Source organism: Rutilus rutilus (genome assembly GCF_951802725.1).
Source record: "Rutilus rutilus genome assembly, chromosome: 6".
NCBI classification, from domain to species: domain Eukaryota; kingdom Metazoa; phylum Chordata; class Actinopteri; order Cypriniformes; family Leuciscidae; genus Rutilus; species Rutilus rutilus.
This window is the reverse complement of record NC_140214.1, coordinates 18,022,470-18,030,546: the sequence shown is the minus strand read 5'-3', so window position 1 is coordinate 18,030,546 and position 8,077 is coordinate 18,022,470.

Below are 8,077 nucleotides of genomic sequence, written 5' to 3'. Positions count from 1 at the left end.
ATTTCATATTACAAGGATGCTATTATAATGGTCAATTATAACTGAACACTGTCATTTCCTGTTTGACCTATGCAGATTTTCTTTTCATAAATACACCCTGATGCATTCAGCAATCACGACTCATTGCATGGCAGTCAAGGGTTTGGCCACAAGTTGATTCTGTCTGTTTTCTGATTATGGTACTTGAGAAAGACCTGTCCCAGTACAAACCTTTGGAAAATCAAAGCAATAAGCATAAAAATACAGGTATTTAAGTGCAAATGTTATTATGCTGATTAGATTCATCTGTATAAACACATCTTTCTATCCACTAGCATTGTGAAATTAATAATATTGTTTATTATGAAATATAAAGCAATAAAAACTGGAACTGTAAATTGGAACAAGCAACTGGTGGGCTTATTATGGATAATTAGTGCTTTGGGATAACCATAACCCTGTCAAAACATTTTTTCAGCTCCAGCAGCTGTGGTGGGAGCAGAAGAAGGGAGGGTGCAGGGAGTTATTTTTACAGCGACAAATATTTGTTGTTAAGGTCTTCATTTACAAATGGAGTTATCCCAAAAACAAGCCTGCCAATTCCCCATTCAGCAACCATCCAGAATGGCAAAGTATATTTCTGTATGTTCCGCTGAACACTGCTATGCAAAGTCAAACTGACCTGAAAAAAAAAAAATCAATGATCTGGAAAAACAGTAATTTATAATGTCTATTTAGTAAGCTAACCTAATAACAAACCAAGAGAAACTCTGTGTACAATGAACAATGCTCTGACCATGTTTACATGCACATCATTGTCCAATTAAGATCCACGTTTAAGACCTCATAAAAAGATATTTGGTTACACTTTATTTTAAGGTGACAGTTTTTGTACTTACTCAAATAGTACTGAGTAGCCTAATATTAATTGACTACATGTAACCTACTTACTAGAGAGTTACAGTTAGGGTTTGGTTCAGGGTTAGTTACTTGTATGCATAAATTACTGTTGTAGTAGCCTACATGTAGTTGGCTAATGTGTACATCACCTTTAAAAAAAAGTCTTATGAGATATTTTATGCTGCAGTTATTGGAAAATGCTTTAAAAGCCCATTCTAATTCATTAAAGGTTTGGAATCTCATTAACAGGGTATTGTAATGACCATGAGCTTTCAAACAATCAGCAGTCCAATTTAACTCTTTTTTTTTTCTTCTTACCATGCTTAGCCTAGGCTACTATTCACATAGATATATAAATGATGTTCATTCTTGCACTGATTACTCCTCTGTCTAGTTTAACAAACGTTAATATTTCATTTACCGTCATATTGCCAAACGCTCTTCCAGAACGCGTTTATGACAGGTCACAAACCGAGTCGATGCACGTGACTGAATTAACTCGATTCATGTCATTTGGTCGGTCTGGAAAGAACAAACCTGTTCACGTTCAGTTCGAAACGAAACGCGCAGAAAAACGTGGACATGATGCGGCATTCAGAGGTTTGAAACAACCATCTACATGGTCTGCAAGCGACGCGACAAAACTACGAGGCTCACATTATTGTCATTTTGTTTAAAGCGATCAATGCTGCATTATTTACAATTGACATCACGCGCTTGCAGTGCACGCAGTTTGATAGCAGCGTCGCGTCGCTCGTAAGCAGTGTTTATCGGGTGTGTTAAATAAATATGATGACAATATGAATTGAACATTAGAGCTCAAACGATTACCGACCTCATCATTTGTCTGAACTTGATGTACCGTCACAAACATGTTAAATGTTAAATAAGCTCCAACAATATCGCATTCTGAGCTGCACGCTCCGTCAACTTCAGTCAAATATTGACCATGACTAGAATTCACAAGAAGTTAATGAAACGACCGGTTAAAAAGGACGTTTAAAAAAGGTTGAGCATCAACCACCCTACAATAATACATTAAATTGTAAAAAGATAGACGTTTTAAAACAAATTATGAAATTGTAGGCTACCATACTCACAGAATACAGTTTTAGTCAAAGACTATTCCGTGGTGCACTGCATGTCTCACCAGACAGGAAAAAACAGAACTCACCTGTCATGCAAGAGGTGTCCAGGTTTCCAAATGCTGAAATTTGTGCTCTTGTAACAAAAAGATTATGTAGTCGCTATTAGTGATTGCTGTTGTCAGGAGAGGGAGGTCTCGCCTGGAAACCTTTGCATGCCCTCTCATGAAGAATCAGTCAACTTTTTTTTTGCAAAGGGCACTCAAGACTCACTTTATATACAAGAAGTGGTGCATGGTGTGTGCGTGTGATTAATTGGTCAGCTTTTAAATCCCTGGGGAAGAAGTGCAAAACATAGCAGTCACATTACAGATTCACAGCACAAATATTAACCCGCAAACGAACAATCCATCGTTTCCGTCGCTGTGTTATGGGATAGGCCTGGTCTTGACGTTGTTTTTGATGTAAATGTGGAATGAGTTTGTTATATTATTCGAGTGGTTCTTGAAGGGATTGTTCACTCTACAAGTAAATGCCATTTCAGACTGAATGGCTTTCTTTTTGCTGCAGAACACAAAAAAAAGTACGTTTTTGTCCATAGAATGAAAGTCAGTGGAGTTCAAAACAACATTGACTTTCATTGGATGGACAAACAATGAGACATTCAAAATATCTTGCTTTGTGTTCCACAGAAGAAAGAAAGTCATACAGATTAGACATGAGAGTGTGTAAATGACAGAATTTTCAAACTCAGACAAATTCAAACTCAAAATATGTTGTCCCTGTTACAGCTGAAATGCTGTACCCATTATTAATAAAATGACCTAATCTGCTCTTTCTTCCCAAAGTTTAGTGTGATCTCCATGTCTGATCTATTGCATATACTGGTGACTAATTGTTCCTTCTTACAAAAAATGCACATGTAGCTCTGCACAGCCAGGTACCATGTAACTTAAAAGGTAAATTTAGTGACCTTTAGTCAAAAAATAGTCAGGGGTCAATACTAGTTTGAGTTATCAGTGTTTTGCAGTGCCCTTTCAGAATGAACTTATTCTGCTGAGGTACAATTATCACAGATCAGCACGCAGTGAACCTAAGACAAAACTGTGGAAGCATAACTGTTTGTTTAGCATGAAATCAAGGTCATTTATATTGATCTCACTACAACAAGAGCATGGTACCCTTTTCTAACTGCAAATAAACAAGCAGTTCTTTTCCAACACAGAATAATCCTCTGAAAGCAAGGGATAATATATAATTAGGCCTTACGCATCTGCAAATATTGATGAGAGTGAAGCAGAATGAAAAATGACCACCCTTTGTGCAGGTGTTCTGTGGGAATAATCGTCTCTGTGTCAGTGTTGTTAATAATTAGGGATCCTGTGACAGAACAGTGTTAGGCTATGCAAACCTGCCTCATAAATATCTAGACAATTAAAGGCTTGTGAGTCAGCATAAATAATGGCTTTTTTACTCTAAAAGGTGGGGAAAGTAAAACATTTGAGAGAAGCCATTGGTATAATTATATCTAGTATAATAACTAATTTGTTTGAAAATAAACCAGCAAATATTCTGTTCACCCATAAGTTTAAATGAATTGAATTGCTCAGTTGTTCGAGAACATGTTCCATTTAGCAAGCAATAAAATGTGAGATGCATACTTGATTTATCTAGGCTTTACATAGGATGAAAGACTGCATCTTTAGCAGTAATTACATTATAGGTTATTTAACCCAGCTTGAAGATGCACTTTTTACGTTTTTTTACACAGGGTGGTCTCTCTCATGATGCCAGCCATGTTGAAGTCATATGACTTGCCAAACACTATGCTTACTTTATTCCCTTGTTCAAACATTTTCACTCACAAAATAAATGAATCTCACAATGAGATAATGTCATATTTGCACAAATATACTTGGAAATATGGCATTTATAAATTTGCATTGGTAAGTGAAAACCTTTGCTTTAATGCTAAGCTGCATCCACACCACTAGGTGTCGGTATAATTAACACATTATGCTCTTTTTGGACTAAAACTAGAACTGTTAAGTGATCATAATATCACTTAACAGTTCTAGTTTTAGTCCAAAAAGATAATAAATGGCAATCATAATATGGTCTAATTCCTTCATCAGTGCCTAACAGCAAAGAAGTTTTGTTGAAGCGGATATCATAAATTAAAAAAATACATGTTTTTTTTTTTCCTTCCATGTGACTGAAACCCATAATTTACAGAAGCAGTAAAGCGTTCATAAAAATGAACCCTGGCTTGACATTGTTCATAATACACATCCAAAAACAAAAACAAAAACAGCAAATTCAATAATAACTCAGCATAAAAAAATAATCAGAGGGGCTGTGGGAAAAATGACCTGCAGCTTTACTGCACTAACAGGAGCTTTTGCCTGAAGCTACACACTAACCATGTGTGCATAGGACAAGAATTCAATAAGCAGAAGACATTATTGTTATAAACTGTCAGCTAAATAGCTTACATGGTTCATGGGCACCTGGCGGCTTGAATTTAAAAGTGAGTGCATAGAGAAATAATGAACCAAAAACATTAAAAATACAATATAAAATACATAATTTTGTGTAATGGACTTCAAAGATGTATCATTATGCAACAATATCTCTTTCATTCATACGTTCTGCATATTAATGTTGGCATTAAATGGACGTTTTTAGTCCCAATTCTTTCCTATTGTGATGGACAGCCAAAGCACAAGCCAAAACATTATGGCCACTAGGTAGATTAGATGGTAAGTGAACAATCATTTTCTTGTAGAAAACGTGTTGGATGCATGCAGGACAAATGGGCCAGAATGAAGACCTAAGCAACTTTGACCAAATATATATGGTCAGACTTCAGAGTTTCTCTGAAACGGCAAGGCGTGTGGGTTGCTCCCGGTCAGCAGTGGTGAGAATTTACCAGTAGTGGTCTGAGGAGGGACAAACCACAAACCAGTGACAGGGCATTGGGCACCAAAAACTCAACGAAGGCTATCCTGTCCTGAGCAAACTGACAGAATGTCTTCTGTGGCACAAGTCACACAAAATTTTAATGATGATTAGGAAGGAATAGGAAGAATCTGTCACAACACACAGTGCATTTCACCCTGATGCATATGAGGCTGTTTATAGTCACAGACCCGTCCACAGCCGAAAGCCCCTACAATGTTGGAACTGACTTTGGAGCAATGGAAGAAGGTTGCCTTGTTCGATAAGTCCCATTTTCTTTTACATCACATGGGGAAGTGATGGTACCAGAATGCACTGTGGGACGACGACAAGGAGTGTAATGCTCTAAGCAATGTTCTGTTGGGAATCCCAGTGTCCGGCCATTAGACATCAATTTGACTCCTGCAGCTTACCTAAACATTGTTGCAGACCGAGTACACCACATTGTTCAGGAATTGTTTGATGAACATGATGAAGAGTTCGAGGTGTTGCTCTGCATGGCCTCCAAATTCCTCAGATCTCAATCTGACTGAACGTGTGGGATATACTGGACGAACAAGTCTAATCCAGTGCGGCTCCACCTTGGAATAAAGGATCTGCTGCAAATGTCTTGGTGCCAGAGGACACATTCAGGGGTCTTGTAGAGTGCATTCCTCGTAGATCTGCACTGTTTGGCAGGACGTGGTGGACCAACAGCATATTTATGTGGTCATTATGTTTTGGGTCGTCTGTGTATATCAGAGTGAAACGGCTTCTTGAACATGAAAAAATGTTGGGCGGGACTTGATTTTGTCCATCAGGAATTGATTGAATTGTTGTTGTTTGATTATAATAGTGACAGATTATTTTTATTAATTTTTTTCTTTTTTTTACTTGCGTGTTTTTTTTTTTGTTTTTTTTTTATGTATACATACATGATCAAGGAAATGAAACCTGTCTGTATCTCTTTCAATTAACAACAACAAAAATATCCTGGATTTGCGTCATCAAAATATATAATTACTTTAAAAAAAATTTTTTTAAAAAGAAAGCACAATAATAAGGTTAAATCATATCTTTGAATAAGTCATCATAATGCATAATTCTTTTTTTTATAAGTCTAAGGGATGAAATAAAAGTTAAATTCAGCAAGAAAAAGAGGAAAAAACTTAAGCCATTTTTTCTTGTTAATGAAGAGTTTTGCACCCAAGATAAAGAGATTACCAACATATTCAAGGGACAGCAGCTTTGGGTTTTCATAATAATAAAAAAAAATTCTTTAAGGTTTAAGGTATGGTTCACATTAGTAGGGCTAAAAACATACTCAGCCCAAAATGTATTGGTTATACTACAGTTACAAAATGAGCAGCTGTTTCTTCAACAAAACCACAAAAAGAGAAAGTTTCATCAATATCAGAATATTTAGAAATGGATGAGTTAACAGGATAGATTTAATGAAGTATTTTATAATGTATTTCATATGTGAGTGACAGATTGATCCCGCCATCATGCCAGTAAAAACGTCATAAGGGAAGATAAGAAATGTCGCTGCAAGAGCCCGGAGGGTAAGTTATTTTGATTCAAGATTACCAGGGCATATGAAAAAAAAAAAAAAAAAAAACGTGTGTAGGGATAAATCATTTATAATAAACACTGCAATATTCCATATAAAAAGAAGAATTGTTCATTTTGATTTCATGGTGACTTTAACACAAGTGTAAAAACAGTCAAAAGTCATTCTCTCATACTTCCGTGAGAGTAAGAGGACAGGAAATCATGCGGTGAAAGGAAAGTGATCACAGCACAATGGAAAGCTCATGTAAATTATCATTTTCCTCCCCTCGGACTTGACTAACTAGCTATTATTGTTCACATGTGTGAGGGCAGAGAGCAAGAGAAGTTATTTTAGTTGCAAAACGGAATAAACTAAATCACCAATGCTCATCGAGAAAATTCAGAGAGGAGGATATACACAAATGAATATTTGTGTACACAGTGGCCCTAAAAAAGCATTTGGATAAATTGATGAATGTCATAAATGTCCATGTTAAAAATAGATTTGATGTGTTATTCCAATTCCCACTGCACTTTCCAAAGGGAGGTTAAAGTCAAATACAGCACAAAAGCAACAAGATTTCAGGCCTAAAAGCATTGCACAACATTAATTTCTGTGCCAATATAAACTTTTTCTTGCACCCTATGCCCCCCTCCCCCCTAAGACTGATATAAGATTGGCGTTTAAATGAAAATATGAGCTGCTCTTATCTGATGAGCCACACTCTATGAGATTCTTAATTACTAGTTGAGTCATGTTGATCTCAGCCTCATGATCCCACTGCATCTTTTACCACCCAGGCATACGGCAAGACCACACTCAGCCCAAACGCATCCTTCTTCTTTATTAAGATGGCATTCGCTGTTCCCACTATTAATAATTACAGGTTTAAAATATCATGTGTGGATTCGAATACATTGGTAACATGATGACACAGCAGGTCTTCTAAAAGGACTTGTCGAAAACATCTTTAGTGAATCACAGGACAGATCTTTTAAGCTTTTTTTTTTTAACCTGTAAAATGAGACAATATTTAACTTTTATTGAGAAAAGGAGCATCTTCTCAGAGAATAAGACCAACATTTGACCAATGGTTTAAAGAGTGAAAAGGATTCAAGGCCAGTTATTAAGTAACCAGGTTAATCTAATTTTCCTTTAAATTGACGCACTAAAAATAGCAGAGAAACTTCTAGGCACCGGCTTCACTTCGGTCGCACATTTTGAAAAGCACTTGATATTTTCATCAAAAAGATATTGTCAGCAAAACAGTTGTAATGTTTCAGTGTGGAAGTTAAATTAGATATTTAAGGTTTTATGTATTATGTTTTTTTTTTTGTGCTTTTTATGTATTGCTTCAAAATCCACAACCAAATATCCTTTGGTAAATGAAATAAAGACCAACTGAACAGAAACTGAACTTAGGTTCCTGCATCTTGATGTTTTAAGTATTGACTCCTTAATTCAACCTTTTAGACTTGGGTTGAACAACTCAAAGAAATCTTTAAGAAATCTGAACATATACTGACCTCTACAGGGCATTGCTAATGTTCCTGAATAAGAAAGCACTGCATGCTTTAGGGTGTCAAAAAAAAACAAAAAAAACAAACAAATATTTGTT